This window comes from Heterocephalus glaber, unplaced genomic scaffold, assembly GCF_053883595.1.
Source record: "Heterocephalus glaber isolate CG9 unplaced genomic scaffold, H.glaber_assembly_v1.0 deba00001523, whole genome shotgun sequence".
Lineage (NCBI taxonomy): Eukaryota > Metazoa > Chordata > Mammalia > Rodentia > Bathyergidae > Heterocephalus > Heterocephalus glaber.
This window is the reverse complement of record NW_028258327.1, coordinates 30,858,859-30,877,341: the sequence shown is the minus strand read 5'-3', so window position 1 is coordinate 30,877,341 and position 18,483 is coordinate 30,858,859. Positions and strand designations below refer to the sequence as shown.

Sequence of the window (18,483 nt, the reverse complement as noted above, 5' to 3'; positions counted from 1 at the left end):
TCCATCCAGGCTGTTATAACAAAGTACCATAGACTGGGTGGTTTGTAAACAACAGAAATTTATTTCTCCCTGGTCTGGACAATGGAAGTCTGAGATCAGGTTTCCAGCAGTGTCTGGTCCTGATGAGGGCCCTTTTCCCATTATATAAGGCTGACTTCTCATAGCTTCACTTGGCAGGAAGAGCATGAGAGAACTCTGGGATCCTGTGTATAAGGGCAGAAATCTCTTTCATAAGTGCTACACTCTCATGACCTCATTATTTCCCAAAGGCTCTGCTTCTAATACCATCACATTAGGGTTTCCACATATGAATTTGATGGGATAATATCTATTCTAGCAGGACAGAGAAAAAAATAGAAAAGGCTTACCTTTGGTGTTGGGACTCAAGGAGATGGGAGATAGTACAGAACTGGTGGTAGAAAAAGCTGGTAAAGGGCTGGGGAATTAGCTCAGTGGTTTCGCTGCCTGCTGCACAAGCGCAAGGACCCAAGTTCGATCCCCGGTACCAAAAAGAAAAAAAAAAAAAAAGCTGGTAAGGATTTAGGGTGTTTTCATGAACTCAGAGCTGCTGTGACCATGACCATATCATACAAGGTGGTAGGTACCTTGTTAGGTCCATTTTTTCATCTGGAATGTCCTTTCTACTCTTCCTGTAAAAGATGTCCTATCCACCATTATCAGTTGCCTTAAGAGACATTTTAGCCTAGCACAAAAAGACAAATACTGTATTTTTTTTTCTTTTTTTCCCTGGTACCAGGATTGAATTCAGGACCTTGCACTTGCCAGGCAGGCTCAGCACCACTGAGCTACATCCCTTGCCTGACAAATACTATATGTTGTCACTCAATGTGGAAGCTAAAAAAGTTGATGTAATAGAGAGTAGACCGGTGAGCCAGGCATGGTGGCATACACCTGAAACCCCAGCTGCATGGGAGGCTGAGGCAGGAGAATCATAAGCTCAAGGCCAGCCTGAACAACTGAGACCCTGTCTCAAAAACAAAAACAAACCATAGACAGGCTGGGAATGTAGTTCGGTGCAAAAGTCCTGGGTTCGATTCCCAGTCCAGTGTACACACACACACACAGTTTGGGGGGAAGTGGAGGGATGGAGAGAATGAATAGTGGTCACTAGAGGAAGGGAAGTGAGAGAGGGAAAAAGAGGAAGCTGAATCACAGGTACCAAGATACAATTAGGAAGAATACAGGGAGTAATCAAAATATGAATATTTAAATTTACACAGTAAAAAAACATTGCCATCAATTCACCTCAAAGTACTCCTTACAATACACTTACCTATCATTCTTTCCAGTTTCTGAAGCAGTTCTAGAAGTTCTCTTTTGTGAATATCTTTAGAAAGTATGATAAAAATACAGTGAATGTTACTGCTAGTTGCCATCAATGAAAATGCAGACTTGTAAAAGTATTACAACCACTTTATTAACCATATCTGGCACTGTGCAATTTCTAGTTTTTCCCCAAAGTCCAAATGACCATGAAAGGTATATATTTTGAAATGATTCAGGACATCAAAGCAGCCATGATAGTGAAACTAAAGCCACTCATGAGAGGAGTTCCAGAATTGCTTCAGAAAGTGGCAAGAATGAAGGGTTAAGTGTGTTTGAAGCTTGAGGGGGGCAGTATTTTGAGGAAAATGAATGGCAATGTGTCTTTTATGATAATAAATTTTTAAAATTTAAATATTTACTGTATATTTTGATCCTACCTTGTATTTTTTTTTTTTTTTTTTTTTGGTACAGGCGATCAAAGTTAGACCTTGTACTTGCGAGGCCGGAGCCAGATTACCTTGTATGTTCTATTGTTTTACATCACAGTTGGGTAACTATAGGTTAGAACAATTTATTATATATTTTATAAGTAACTAGAAGAGAGGAGTTGAAAGTTTCTCAACACAAAGAAATTATAACTATCTAAAGAGATAGAAATGCTAATTATCCTGATACAATCATTACACATTTTATATATGTATCATATCATCATATTTCATAAATATGTACAAATACAATGTGTCAGTTTAAAATTAGAGACATTATTTATGTGTTAGCTTCTGTTGTGGTGACAGGTACCAGAAATAAATGAGCTTAAAGGAGTAAAAGTTTATTTTGGCTCATGGTTTCAGAGGTTTCAGTCCATGGTGCCTTGACTGCATTTGCTTTTGGACCTGTGACGATTCAGAACATGGAGAGGAGCACATGGTAGAGCCAAGGATCTCACCTTATGATGTCCAAGAAGTGAAAGAAAGAGAAAGGAGTCAGGGTTCCAGTATCACCTTCAGTGGTGTATCCCACTACCCTAACTTCCTTCCACTAATCTCCATTTCCAAAAGGTCTCATTAGCTCCCCACAGTGCCATCAACTGGGTACCAAGCCTTCAAAACATAGGCCTTTGGGGGAGATTCCAGTTCTAAATCATAGCATTCAGTCATTGAGACTCTCTTCATTATTAAATATAAAAGTACCCTTTGTTTTGTTTTTTGTTACCGGAGATCAAACTCGGGTCCTTGCACTTGCAGGACAGGCGGTGGAACCACTGAGCTAAATCCCTGGCCCTAAAGGTACCCTTTGGAAGTACCCCTATCCTGGTCTCTATAATCTATTTCCTAGTCACCAAATCAATGCAAATAGCAGCTTTCTGAAAAGAATTCACTATGCCAGGATGATTAAGCATTGCTGCTCTCCTTCCAAATTTCCTAGGAGACCATGGCACACAGTGGTGGGATCCACATTTCTCTTCTTGCTGATCGTGCCTTGATCAAATTTGAGTCATAGTATCTTCGACCTAGGGCATCAGTTATGGCTGGAATAAGTCAATGTTTCTTAACAAGAATGATAACTATAAAAAAAATGATAACTATATTTTGGGCAGTACAAAAACAAGTTTTTATGTGAAAGTGGTCTGTGCATTTCAGGACACTTAGCATTGCTAGACCAACCCACTAAATGCTGGTATCACCTTCCTGTGACAACTGACAGCATCCTTCCATGTTTCCATACACTTGTGGCTCTGATGAGAACCCCTGATCTAAGGTAAGGGTAGATACCTTTTTAACCAAATAGTGGTCTTTTTATTTATTTATTTTTTGGTACCAGGGATCGAACTTGGGTCCTAGCACTTGTGAGGCAGGCAGTGGAACCACTGAGCTAAATCCCCGTCCCCCTAATAGTGGTCTTTTTAACAAAATAGTGATGCTCGCTTCTCGCAGGCAGGGAGGAGCAATTCTGGCTAGAACCAGAAAAAAAAATAGACCAGGGCTTCCAAGAGAGATTTTCCTCCCTGATAAAGTAAGAGAGAGGCACAAAGAAGAAAGTATTTTTCCTCACTCTTCCTTCCTGTCTCTTAGGCTAGGAGAAGCTGGGATGCTTGCTTATACAGAAGCCATTGTGTAACCCTGAGGCAGTAGGTTGGGAAACTAAAGCATGCTGCTAGAAATGCTGAGTCATGGTTGGAAAGTCCCTGGATCCTGAATGAGGTTGTTAAACTTCCAAACTTACATAGGGATTGTGAGTTTTGGAGCTTTTATTAAGTAAGACAGAAATGTTCTTATATTTAAAACCATAGTCCATCATGATTTTTTTTTTTTGGTACTGGGGATCAAACTCGGGACCTTGAGCTCTTGAGGCAGGCGGCGGAACCACCAAGCCAAATCCCCGGCCAGTCCATTATGATTTCTGTTACTCACAGCCAAACACATTCTAATGATTCATGAATTAAAGAAAATAGGGGGAAAAAAAGTGCCAACAAAGCTAGGACCCATCTCTTAAAGTTTAGACTATATTATGATGTTCAGATCCATCTCTGTTTAGTAGCGTGATAAACCAAGCATTTAAAAACCACTATTCCCCTCAAAGAACCCTCAAACTTGTATAAGACTTAGATACATTAAAACTCTAAGAATCTTGGAGAATCTTATTTTCAGAATTTTTCAAAGTATTATCCTGTTTTGTAATTCCAGCACTCAGGAGGCAGAGGCAGGAGGATTGCCATGAGTTCAGGCTAGCCTGGGTACACAGTAAGTTCAAGGCCAGCCTGAACTACATAGTGAGACCCTGTCTCCAAAACAAAACAAAAAATTTTATCCTATTTGCCTTCAATCCTTGGTAATTATGTTTAACCATATGGATACAAAAGGTGGAAATCTTTGATTGAACATGCAGTGAAATCAATCAATCTCTCTTTATCGCTTTTTGTTTTATGAGACAAGTTCTCCCTATGTAGTCCAGGCCAGGTCAGGGGGGCCTCAAACTCACAATCCTCCCACCTGAGTGCTGGGATTCCAAGTGTGTACCACCAGCCTGACATCTCTTCTAATTTTTAAAAAGGATAGTTCCCTGTCCCTTACTAATTAAAGACTTCCAAGCTCAGGAGACAGTAAGTACATCCAAAAAAATTTGTACCTATTGGCAAATTGCAAACTGTATCCTTGACAATTTGTAAATCTATATACTTCTGACAGAGAAGAGTACTGGACTTTGGGCAAATGTTCTACTGTTGACCCTGCTGATTAGCTGGTATAGACACTTGTTAAGAAAGCTGGCCTAAGAAAACAGTACCCCAACATGCTGAGCTAGAAAGAATCTTAGAACAAAGGTCTCACTGACCTTCCCTTACCTTCTGTCTCTGATCCTCTTTCTCTTCCAAAACACAGGGCAAGGTTGCCCTGAGGTTCCTTTATGTATCTAGAGACCAGATCGACCAAAGAGGAATACAATTGTCTTCAATCTTCTTACTGAAATTTTATTAACCAAGAAAAACTAAAGGTGTATTATAGGGGAGGAGACTAAAGAGAAAACCCAGCACCCAGAGCCCAGAGGAATTTTGTCTCAGGGTACTGTGTGTTTTCAGGATGCATTTATTTCTTCTAGAAATTATGTGCCACCCTTCTAAAATTGCCAACGGGCTCCACTTCCCTCTCCCTTATGAAGAAGAGAAGTTAACCTTCAACCATAGGGCCCTGCCTTTGAATTTTGTATTTTTTGGGGGGTACCAGGGATAGAACTCGAGAGTTTTGCATTTTATATGACTCCCATACTTATGCATATTAATAAATACATAATGGGGCTAGAGGTATAGCTCAGTGGTAGAGTGCATGCTTAGCATGCATGAGGCCCTGGGTTTGATCCCCAGTTCAAAAGCAAATCAAGTAAGTGAGTGATGCTTTTCTCTTGTTAACCTATCTTTTGTTATAGGGCTATTTGCCATGATCCTTTATCATATGCGGTAAGCAGATAGTTCCTTTTTCACCCTTACAGAAATATGTAAGATTTATTTTCCTTGCCTTTCTCTGTTTTTATTAATTTTATGTTTTTTCCCCTCCATTGTACTTATCTGTGTCCCAGTGCTTTCAATCACATCCAAATCTTCATCTCTTCTCATGGACAAATGCAGCAGCTTCCTAATTGATCTTCTGCCACTCATCCTTATTTTTCATCAAAACCATGCTTTCTTATCTCCCATGCTTTCACACACACAAAAAAAAACATAATCAAACAAGGTTGTGACACATCGTGATGACTGACACTAACTAAAGCTATAAGGCTCTACACATGGTTCCAAGATATTGCCCAAACAGACCTAATTGACCTTGATAACTAACAAGAGGTTAATTTTATTTAATATAGGTCTCACTAAAACTTGGTCTTAAACACCCAATAAAAAACTATAACTAAAAGTATATAAAATCAAAAGCATATAGCTAGACTTTAAAAAAGGCTCCAATTGCTGACCCCTTCTGACAGTTTCCAAATACACTAATAGCTAACCACTGTTATAGGTGATTAAATAAAACCAAGATAAAGTTTATACAAAACCAACAGTTTTTAAAATTTTTTAGCTCAAATTGGTTTTTAAAATTATCAAAGTTTTAGTCCTTTTACAGGTACAATTAAAATTATGACAAAATATCAGACTTATAGATAATCTCCATTAGTGGAGGGTCTATAGGTCAACAACTTACATTCACTATTTTAGTTCCCTAAAAACAGTTTCTAAACATAACTCTTCCCCCAAACCACCTTTTATTTTAGTGCTTGTACCATAACTATACATTCTCTTAATTTCCTTAAAAATTTTGTTTATTCTTATAGGCTGCCAAACTCAAAGTGATCATACAGACAATATCAACAATAAATATACTGGGGGCCAGGGATTTAGCTCAGTGGTTTCACCGCCTGCTGCGCAAGTGCAAGGACCTGAGTTCAATCCCCAGTACCAAAAAAAAACCCAAAACAACTATACTAGATAATTTTTTTACCAAAATCCACCAGATCGACCTTATAAAGAATTTATAATTACTAAATTACCACATGATTTTTATTTAAGGCCTGTTAAAATAGCTCCCTAAAAGGGGCCCCTAACTGCAGTCTTCCCTACATCAACCCTTTTCAGCTCAAAGCAGTTAGATGAAACCTGTGCCCCTTCTCCCCTAACCACAGTTGGGGATAGACCTTTGAAATAGAGCTTATTATAGATGACTAATCCGGTTAAAAACACTATAGGTCCTTATAACCCATGGACACAAGCCATTGTCAGATATACTTGCTTTTCCCTAAAAACACACTTACATAAACAAGAAAGGGGAAGTACAGCTACCTCTACAAGCTCAATTAGATTTTGTCACCTTCTCTTGTTGCCTTCATTTAAAAAATTTTTAAATTCACTTATGAAAAGTAAATATCCTCCATCAAAACTCCATTGATACTAAGATAAATCTACAGACATGTTCTAGACACAAATGTTGTCAAAAGACATCCTAACTAAGGGGCCGGGGATTTAGCTCAGTGGTTCCACCGCCTGCCTTGCAAGTGGAAGGTTCCCACTTCGATCCCCGGTACCAAAAAAAAAAGACATCCTAACTAAAAGGTAAAATGGCTCAATGCAATTAATAACATAGGGGCCAAAATATGCTTGTGTTCCAACAGAGGACAAACTCAGACCTACAGAGATCACCAGACCTGACACATTGCCTGCCGCTAAAACTCAAAAACAGACATATCATGCCATTAAAAACAAAAACAAAAACCAGAACCAACTAACATCATCATAAGCTACAGCTAACAGAACAGAACAGGGGGAGATGCTGGGAGCACTGTGCTGCAGATCACTATGGCTGGGCCTAACCTCCTCCTCCAGCGGATGAGGCAGGGCCCCAAGAGTGAAAGGAACACACAGCTTGTTTGCTTCCTCTCATGGATGAGGTAGGCCTCCGTGGCAAGAGAACAGGTGACAAGCTGATGTGGTAGAGCAAGGCCCAGCCAAAAAAAAAGATGTGCCTTTCTCCCCATCCGATAAAGCTATCAAGTGTAAAGCCCTGCAGAGATTAGCCACTCTCCCAGTTCCAGTTACAGAGCAGCCCTGTCACCACCCCCTGCACTTCCCTTATCGCTACTACTGTAAATAAACGGTGCTGTAGTTACCAGACAGTCCTTTTCTCCCATCAGGAGGAAGGCTCCACCTGGCCTCAGCTTTATCTCTTCGTCTGTCTTTTCTTCATCCCCCACCAGTCACCCTCCACGGACTCATCAGCTATGCAGGTGGCACTGCACAGCAAGCTCTTTCTACTAAATACAAGTCTGGGAGATTTCCAATCTAGGGAAAATGGAGTAGCCATACTTTTCCATGTTGCTCTTACTAAGTACAACTAAAAATCTTGGGCATAAGAAAACTGAAATGTAGAGAAGAGGAAAAGCGGCTAAATACCTCAGGACCAAGAACTGGCACTTCAGTGGGCTCCTTGGGTTTCCTCCCCCACCCCCATACTGGGGATTAAACCTAGGGCCTATGCACTGAGCTATACTCCTAGACCATTTTATATTTTAATGCAAGAAAAGGGTCTCTCTGAGTCACTAAATTAGCTAGACCAGGCTCGAACTTGTGATCCTCCTGCCTCAGCCTCCCATAGTGCTGGGATTCCACATGTGTACCACCACCTCTGGGCCTGGGTTTCCTTTTTGCCTCAATATCCAGAAGTTGGTCGATTGGAAACATCAAGCACAGATCAAAACAAAAACAAACAAAAAACCCCTAAAAAAAGCCTACTCTCCTCCACCAAAGGATCAGGAAAAGGGCAGCCTACCAAGACAGACACCTTTAGACGGTAACTTGTAAACTCTGTCAGACACAGGAGAAAAATCAGTGGCCTCCACCCAACAGCTCCGGGAAAGGCTTCCGGTGAAAACACCCAGGAGCTGGGATGTGGTTAAATGAGGCAAGACCTCAGGGTAGGAGTATTTCACAACTAGGGTGGAATTGCAGTAACTTTGTACTTTTCAGCAAAAGGCAACACAGGAAGTGAGCACCACCTGGTGATGAAACTCAGCAAAACATCTAAGTGGTGTGTTTGGGAGTGGGCTGGTCACAGCCAAAGAAATGTGGCTTCTTGGAGGCCTAGGAGGAAGGTGAGAGAAGGGACTAATGAAGCCCAGATGGCGTGTGCTGGTCTGTTTCCAGTCATGGCCAATCTCATCAAACACAGGAGGAGAAAGTTAGTGTGAGATAGGTCATCCCCAGTTCCTTGATTTCTGGAGAGGAAAAGAAATGGAGGAGGGGAATATTGGGGCAGAAAAATGGAAAACTATATTTTGTTAGTTCTCATAACCAGACATCTAGGGAAGTAAGGTCGTCTGTTCGTTCCATATCCAGATGGAACTGCTGAGGCTCAGCAGAGTTAAATTACAGCATGGCTGGGCTAGGGATTTAGCTCAGTGGTTCTACCACCTGCCTCGCAAGCGCAAGGACCCGAATTTGATCCCCGGTACCAAAAAAAAAAATTACAGCATGGCTAAGACAAAGTAGAACCCCAATTTAGATGAAATTAAGCTGATTCTAGAGCCTATTCTTAAACATGTACAAGTTTCCCACTGCGACACAGGCAGAAAACCAGAAATCTTCACCAACATCCTGATTCAGCTAACATAGAGAATATAACAAGGTATGTTTAAACTCACCAGACTGTTTTATGAAAAGAGTTAGTGTCCCCTACTTGGAACATCCTTATTTTATACCAGTAGACCCTTGAACTGAAAAACAGGCCTTCTTCTCTGTGGGAGAAACCTTAGACATGGGGAAAGGGAATTTTATTCTTGTTTTCTAAGAAATAAGTGAGAAAATACATGATTATATGTAGTGTGAGCAAAAAATACGGTGAATATTAAATTAAAAAAATTATTATAGTGAAAGACAGATTGCCATTAGTCCCCCTCAAAATACCCTCTCTCACTTCAAACACCCCATTATTCTTGCCACTTTATTTATTTATTTATTTTTTGTGTGACAGGGTCTCATTATGTAGCCCAGTCTGCCCTTGAACTTGAAGTGACCCTCCTGCCTAAGCCTCCAGCATTTACTGTTTTCTTTTTTTTTTTTTTCCATGAAAGAGGACTCCAGAACTGCTTCAGAAAGTGGTAAGAACAGCACTCTGGAGGCTGAGGAAGGAGAATCACAGCAAATTCAAGGCCAGCCTGGGCTACAGAGTGAGTTCAAGGCCAGCCTGAACTACATGGCAAGACCCTGTCTCAAAGCAAAAACAAGAGAAAATAAAGTGGTAAGAACTGAGAACAGTGGAGTATGTTTGAAGTGAGGCAATGTATTTTGAGGGAGATTAACAGCAGTATGTCTGTAATGATTTTTTTTAAATGTAAATGATTTTTTAAAATTCAAATATTCACTGTATATTTTGATCATCCATGCTAGGCCAAAGGATTCAATAGGTTTGAGTAGTGCTGCTGCCTTTGAGAGAGGACTTGCCTAATGGTGATGCAGACAGGTTTGATAGGAGGAAAGCTAAAGGGGCTTGAGTGGAAATAATGAGGTCCACAGAGTTGTCTTAATAAGAGAATCTGGGGCTGGGGATTTAGCTCAGTGGTTTTGCCTCCAGCTGCACAAGCGCAAAGACCGGAGTTCGATCCCCAGTACCAAAAAAAAAAAAAAAGAGAGAGAGAATCTGGGTTGCCAAAGGCCATGTCCAGAAGTAATGGAAAAACATAGGTGTGTTCCAGGAAAATGAGTATTTTAAGAAGCCCATGGTCTGATCGGGGAAGGTACAGGAGATAAAGCTGTACTGCTCACCTAGTTATATTCCAAGTTGGAATTTAGGGGGAAGCCCAGGACACAGATTGGGCATGTGCCCCTAGAAGGGAGCAGCAAGGACTAGGGAGTGTTTGGGAGCCTCAGTCACTGCAAGTAGGGAACTAGCCAGATGGACAGGATAAATGGCAGCAGATAAGTATGCTTGTTATACCTAGGAATCTTTCTAGAAAATACAGAAGAAATACATATTTAATAAGTATTTTAAGGATAAACCATGGCATGGCTTTGACCTACGTATTTTTCCAAAATGCAGTTGAGGCTTCAGCTTTGGCTTTGGGAAAAGCTAGTCAGATGCTTACTTTAATGACATTTGGACTGTTTTCTGATCTTGTGCTAAATGGATTGTTGTGTAACATCATAGACTACTCTCACATTTAACTGGGTAACAACATTAGTCATACAAACAAGGCATGCCTCTCAGATTATTTTCAGTATCTAGAGTCACTAGATGTAGTGTGGAATGAAACTCATCCTAGGTTCTATATTCATTGAGATTCTATCAGTTAAAGTACAAATGTGTATTTATTATGCAAGAACTTTGAAAGAGCAAAATATATTGTTTATCCTGTTTAATATCATTATTTAAATTTTTAAAAACATTTATTGACATAAAAGAACATTGTGATCTTTTTTTTTTTTGAGATAGGGTCTTACTATTAGTCCAGGCTGGCTTTGAACTTATGATCCTCCTGCCTCAGCCTCCCGAGTGGTGGGATTACAGGTATGCACCACCATGTCTGGCCATAATGATCTTTTAAAGTTAGAATTATTTAAATTTTCATAAACATTTATTGATTCAGAAGAACATAATGGTCTTCCTAAAGTTATCTAGTTAATATACTCCCTTTTAATACTTTTGTTAATTCTCAACCTATCTTCATATGCATTTTGCCTTTTAGAAGTTCTTAATAATTATCTTTGTACATAAAGCACAGTGTTAAAATTAACTTTCACAATCACTATGCAGTACTGTGGAATATGGACACACACATACTCCATCTGCCTGATAGTGCAGCAATGAGCTCAACAATAATCTCGAAGCTGAATGCTGAGAAATGACTGCAATGTCAAGTACTTAAAATTAGCTAGCTGACATTTAAAATTAAACTATTACTACTAAATGTTTTCATAACATAATATTTTTTTAAGATAATATCTTTAAAAAAATAAAACCTTGGTTTTTTTCTTGAATTTCAGAAGTTCATTGTGTGATGGTGATTGGATTTAACCAAATATTGATCATCACAACTGGCTTTTACACCTTCAGCTGAAGTGCATTTATGTACATATTGTACTTCTAAGTTCTTTAGAAGGTAACTAATAGAATTGTGTCATACCGTTTCTTGCTATTCTGTAAACATTAATTATATGTTAATATTTATTATAATTATCAGTTACAGAAACCCTAATAACTTTTCAGCTTTTATTTTTTTTGGTACTGGGGATTGGACTCAGGACCTTATGCTTGCAAGGCAGGCAAGGCTGTCACTGAGCCAAATCCCCAGCCCCCCATAACTTATTTTTACAGTGCTATAAGTTGGATTTTCTTTATTTTTTTTTTCCTGTGGTTTTGGGGATTGAACAAAGGGTCTTGTATTTGTCCCAGCCCCTTTTTAATTCTATTTTGAGATAAAGTCTTGCTAAGTTGCCCAGGCTAGCCTCAAACTTGTGATCCTCCTGTCTCAGTCTCTTGTGTAGCTGGGATTACAGTTGTGCACAACCATGCTCACTTAGTGTGGATCTTAGATGGCCCTAAAGACTTGGTCCCCAACCTTTGGAGATCTCCAGCTATTGGGAGATAGTACAACCATTAGGAGGTAGGGCCTAGTCAAAGGGCCTAGGTCACTGGGGGTGTGCTAAGGACTCCAGCCCCTTCCTGTTTCTCCCTTTGCTTTCTGGCTGTGATGGGGTGAAGTTTCCCCTGCCATGCACTCTCCCTACCATGTACTATCCTACCAAAGTCCCCAAAACAACAGTTCATCTAACCACTGACTAAACTTCTGAAACTACGAGCCAAAATAACTTTTTTCTCTAAAAGTTGTTTATCTCAGATATTTTGTCACAATGACAGGAAGCTGAGTAACACAGTGACGATGTGCCTACTTTTTTTTCAGGTACACTAATTCCTTCCAAGATGGTTGTCATCATTCAGCCTGACTTTGCTCTAATTTATTCATTTTAACCAACCATCCTTTCTTCATAACAGATCTTAAGAACTTGTTCATTTTCCTTTAGAGGTGATTTATTTCCCTATTAATTGTAAGCTTCTCAGACCACCTTTAGGCCCCTTTCTTTTCCTCTCTCTCTCTCTCTCTCTCTCTCCCTCCCTCCCTCCCTCCCTCCCTCCCTCTCTCTCTCTCTCTCTCTCTCTCTCCATCATACTGGCAACTGCCTAGCTCAGGCCTTTTTGTTTCGAGACTGAGCTTTGGACACAGGAACTGGGGTGTCATCAAATGTGATGAGCAAACTGTACCCACTGTATCATCACCCAGTGCCTTTCGCTGTAACCTGGACTCCTCTGATCTTCTGAACCCTTCATAGGCTCTGATCCTGCTCCTCTGTGGCCTTCCGTGGTCTGGCATCCATTGCTGACTCATGGTACTTCATGTTTTGTAATAGTTTTACCTCTGTGACAGTAGCTCCAGTAGCTCCTGACAGATAGTGATTTGGTCCTCAGGGGACACTTGGTAATTTTTGGAGATGTTGCTGGTTGTCACAGCTAGAGGTAGGTGAATGCTATTGGCATCTGATAGATAAAGGGTAAGGATGTGGATAATACATTCTCATATACAAGACAGCCTCTGCAACAAAATTATATGGTCGGAAATGTCGGGAGTACTGAGATTGAGCAGTCCTGCCCTTCAGGTTCTGGGCTTTGACCCCAGACTTCAGTCATTTGACAGTCTCAAGCCTTCTTGTCATCCTGTCAGATGCTGCTGTCCTTCCTGGTGACAGGCTTTCTGGGGCTGTAACTAAGCTTAAGATAATATCAGACAAGGGCCGGGGATTTAGCTCAGTGTTTCCGCTGCCTGCCTTGCAAGCGCAAGGTCCTGAGTTCAATCCCCAGTACAAAAAAAAAAGATGCTATCAGACAAGTCACCTATACAAAAACTCCTCTATGCTGTGTGTGAAGCCCATTCAAATGAAAGTGAACCAGGCTGGCCACAGTGATGCTTGCTTAGATTTCTAGCGCTAAGGCTGAGGCAAGAGGGGTTACTTGAGCCTTGAGACCAGTTTAGGCAATGTAGTGATATTCTATCAAAAAAAAAAAAGGAACAAGAGAAACATTGGTCATAAGACCTTCTGGTGAGTAACTGTTAGATTTACAGAACCCAGAATGTCTGATGATCTTCAGAAAACATCAGAATGTGGGTCAAAAAAATGAACCATTGCAGAATTGATTACGCTGTAGTAATCATCTGTGGCTAAAAATAAACTTCCTCAAATTTCCTGTATAAGCTCTTCACTTGCATTTATTATTATTATTATTTTTTGGCACCAGGGATCGAACTTGGGACCTTTCGCTTTCAAAGCAGGTGCCGGAATCACTGAGCTAAATTCCCAGCCCTTCACTTACAATTATTAGCTAAGCCAGTCCTTTAGGCTGCCGTCTTCTGATAAGATGGCTCATTGTAATAAAGTTCTTTCATCACCACTACCTTGCTTCTTGACTAATTGGCTTCCATTATGTGGCAAGCAGGCTGAGCCTTTTGCATGGCAACAGTTCTGTAAACTAATGTCTGTCAAAGAACAAAATTACAACACCTTAAGATCTTGATTGAGCTGGGCATGGTGGTATACCCCTGTAATCTTAGCACTCTGGAAAGCTGAGGCAGGAAAATTGTAAGTTTGAGCCCAGACTGGGCAACTTAGTGATTGCAAGACCCTGTCTCAGAATAAAAAATATGAGCTGGGCATGGTAGCTCATGCCTGTAATCTCAGCACTTGAGAGGCTGAGGCAGGAGGATCACTGTGACTTGGAGGCCAGTCTGGGCTACATATCGAGACCCTATCTAAAAAAAAAAAATCATATATATCAGTGCAAAGACCCTGGGTTCAATTCCTGTACCACCCCCCAAAAAAAGTCTTAATTTTTTTTTTATTCTATAATCAGAGAGCATTTAATTCCATAAAATAGAATAAGTGTTCCATTGGCTAAACAAAAGAGGTTGGCTTTATAAACCCAGAAAAGTTGAAGAAAGCAGAAACAAAAAGTCAGTTGGTTATTTCAAAGTCACTTTCTTTGAAATACGGAGACAGAAAAAGCAATAGGAATAATGGGAATATAATTGCTTGGTTAACATCAGTTTACTTCAGGTTAATTTTTTTGAGATAATCCAGGCTGGAGGCAGGTTAACTTTTTTTGTGTAAGGATTAAGGCAGAGGGAACTTTATTATCATGTCTATTCAGATTGGTCTTTGGGGGGAGTTTGGCTGTTACCTCTTTAATCCTGATTTTTTGGAAGTTCAGGTAAGCTTACTCTTAGTTTGATAAGTAGAATATTAATTAGCATGAGTGACTCCATGTTGATTTTTAGCCTGCTTTGTTGGGGCCCAGAACAGGAATGTAGTCCAAAGCAATAATAGCTGTAACTTTTATTTTACATATCCTTAGCATGAAAACACTTATAGTTCTGGTTTTGCACAATTTCATCCAATTTCTTAAAATAGAGCTCTTGGAAGATACGATGATGCATGCTTATAACTTTAGCACTTGTGAGGCTGAGGCAGGAGGATAGCGAGTTCAAGGCCAGCCTGGGCTACATAAAGAGACCTTGTCTCAAAAATAAAGCAAAAAAAAAAATCATCCAAAAGTAAAAAATCCAAAACAACAACAACAATCTGAGCCTTGCTTGTTAGGCCATAGCCTTATACTTGGCTTTTACTAAAAAAAGTCCTTATACTTGTAAATATGTGTCTTTTGCAGCTCAGAAGCATCTCTCAAGGACTTGAGAGCCACTCTTAGGAACATAACTATCAGAAGAATAAGACTTCTGCCTCCAGGACTCCATGGGGGGATAGAATCCTAACTTTGATAATTACTAGCCAAAAAGCACAGCTGGCCTAGTCTCCTTTACACTAACTGACCCTTTGTACTTTTTACTTCTTTGACTCTGAGCCTCCACACTCCCTGTAGTTACTTGCTTTTAGTTGATTTTAAAAATAACTAATTTTGGAGGTCACATAGCTGAGCAATATTTTATTAGTCTCCCACTAGCTTTGATGTAGATAACACCTCTGATGTGTGGGATATGGTGACAACAGTTGCCTAGGCTACTTTTCAGGGACCTGAAGGCCGTTTTTGTCAAAATCATTGACTCTTCACAGATTTCCAGCAGGTGACCTTTTAACATCAGGAGGCTGTAAAGTCCTCAAATCATGCTAATATACCCTCAGGAAATTTCTGGATATGTGTCTCATGAAGAAACATGAGAAATGAGTTTCCATTTTTTTTTCTCGGTACTGGGGATCAAACTCAGGACCTTGGGCTTTCGAGGCAGGTGCAGTGCCACTGAGCTAAATCCCTGGCCCCCTAAGAACTGCGAGAAATGGTTATGGGTACACAGACCAGTGATGAGCTGTAATGGAGCTACGAGTGAACCCAACGGGGTCACAATCCCTACAAGCAGCTCCTAAGAGTGTGATGCATGAAGCTATGAGTGAAGCCAAAGCTGTAATGGAGGCCTCAGAAAGCTAGTCCTGGAATATTTGTCAAGGAAAGCGGCAGGTAGCTAGCAGAGCCATCCTGAGAGAGGCCAAGTGGGCTGCAACCAGCAAGGCCATAGGGTAGGGCTCTACCCCTCTAAGCCCTTTGGAGCTTACATCACACTACCATGTGCCATGGATGCCAGACATAGAGCTATGGGATTACAACGTTTGGTCAAAATACACAGTGAATTTTCAAATTTTAAAAAGCTTATTACAGTAAGAGACACAAGGCAGTTAACCTTCCTCAAAGTACTCCCCCTCACTTCTAACACTTGTTTCATCACTCTTGATACTTTCTGAAGGAGTTCTTGGAATCCTCTTTTGTGAGTGTCTTTACAGAGTATGATTAAAAAAAAAAATCCCACAGTGAATGTTGCCTCTAAGAGCCATCCAGTAGAAAGGCAGGCTTGTAAAAACATTTATGGTTGTCCTCATCCACCTATACACCAGATCTGGCACTGTGTGACTTCTCGCTCTTCCCCAAAGTCAAAATGATCATGAAAGGTTAATATTCCAGACATCAAGGTAGCTACCACAATACAGCTGTCTTAGTTACTTTCTTATTCCTGGGTCAAAATACAAGTTAAAGGAGGGAGGGTTTATTTTAGCTCAGTTTGTAGAAATTTCAGTCTGTAGTTGGCTGTTTGCACGATAGGGTGGCACATCAGAGGGGCATTGCTAACAGTATTCTATGGCTGTTTCTCCAGCCAGCATCTCCAAACCTTTCCAAACTCTCCAAGCAAGTTCCAAAGGCTTCTGAACCACATGGTCAGGAAGTGTCACAGCAACGACCCCACTACTCTCGGTACCAAAATCTGTATCAGTCAGTGCTCACTAGAGAAAAAGATTTAATATAAAATATATAAATACATAAGGATTTACAAGTTAGGATTACAATGGCCACCTGCAGAGTCAAGTATGGAAGAGTGCAAAAGGGCTGTCTGTTTGCTGGAGATCTGAAGTATCCAGTCAAAGGCTGAAGGCCTGGAGCTTACTGTAGAGTCCCATGCTAGTTGGTATCAGGAGGCCAAAGGATCTGTGGTGGAAGGCTGAAGACTCTATGCTGGAAGCCAAGAGACTGATGTCCAAGGCAAAGGTGAAGACTGAAGTTCCTCTGAACAAACAGCAGCGAGACTTCCTTCTTTCCCCTTTTTATTCCATTCAGGCTACAAGTCTATTGGTTGGTGCCACCCATTCCCACGGTGGGCCCCCCCATTATGCACACCCAGAACTATGCTAAGCCAATCAGTAGACGAATCCAGTTATTACCACACACTATGATCCAGCCACCTCCCAAAAAGCCCCACCTATGAGTGTGTGAGGCTTTGGAGGGAACATCTAGGTATAAGCATAACAGCAACTAAAGACACTCATGAAACAGAACTTCCAGAAGAAAACACTTTCAAAGCATGAAAGCACTTTTAAGCATGAGAAAGTGGCAAGAATGATGGGATAAGTGTATTCAAAGCAAGGGGGAGTATTTTCAGGCAGATTAATGACAACATGTTTTTTATTGTAATAAAGTTTTAGAAATTAAAAAAATATTTACCGTATTTTTTGACCTAGTAAATACCCTACTTGGTTTTTGGTCTTGCTTTGGTTCAACTCCTTATCATTTTCCTATTTCTCTCTTTTGGAATGTGAATGTTTACCTTAGGCAATCTTATCTGCGAAGTATATAACTTGTTCTTTGATTTTTTTTTTTTTCTACCAGGGATCGAACTTAGGTCCTTAAACTTGTGAGGCAGAATCCCCAGCTAAATCCCCAGCCCTATTCTTTGATTTTTACAGGAGCTCACAACCAAGTTTGCCTCGAGTCTCAGAGAAGACGAGACTTGGACTCTTGAGCAATACTGGAACAGTTAAGACTGAGGAACCTGGGAGAAGCCATTGGAATAATGAAAGCGGGCAAAATAGTCCTGTTTTGGTAACATTCTCAACAAAGTGCCAAAGTGCCAGTGTAGATGTGTCATGTCAGGGGTGTGTACCAAAGCTCCACTGTCTGAGCAGCTCACCAGGATTATAAACTCTACACTAGCAATGAATCAATGGAATGGAACAAAGTTTAAAAGGGAAAAGACTTTTTTTTTTTTGGTATCGGGGATCGAGCTTGGCACCTTGAGCTTGAAAAGACTTTATTTGAAAAGAGGGGAAAAAGGGAAATAGACCACTACTCTTCAGAGTAGGGGGCACCAGAAAGGCAAATCTTCATAGGCCTTTGTCCTCAGCTTCCTTTTATCATGTTTTAGGAACCCTCCCCCCCCAATACCTGGGATTTGTCACAACCTGATTGGTTTTCTGGACTGTTATAGATGGATCCCAGGTCCCAAGACCCTAACCTGGGCACCACTGCCTACATGAACATTCCTAAGTGTGCATTGTTTGTTTTCCCTTGCCTGCTTGTCCTTGCCTGCTTTTCCTTGTCCTGCTTGTCTCTGGGATTTATGGGTTGGTTAGGGGGAGCCTTACAGACAAGGCCACCAAAAGTTAGTGATTCAGGGCATACGTGTTAACTAGTGCAGGAATAAAATGGCCCTAGAATATGAATGTATATAAAATATCCTTGGTCAGCTCTGCATATAGGTGTATTAATCATTTAAAGAATGCCTGTGTATAAACTGGTTATACAAGGTTTATTAGCCCTAAATCTACCTAACCTGCCTCATCTCCCT

The 18,483-nt window shown here is 40.6% G+C and overlaps 1 non-coding gene across 1 annotated transcript; it reads left to right on the top strand.

Moving 5' to 3' along the window:
- The first annotated feature begins 5,076 nt into the window (after positions 1-5,076).
- Trnaa-agc (transfer RNA alanine (anticodon AGC)) lies at positions 5,077-5,153 on the top strand. The gene has a single exon. It is a non-coding gene; the product is annotated as a tRNA-Ala (tRNA).
- Positions 5,154-18,483: the final 13,330 nt, after the last annotated feature.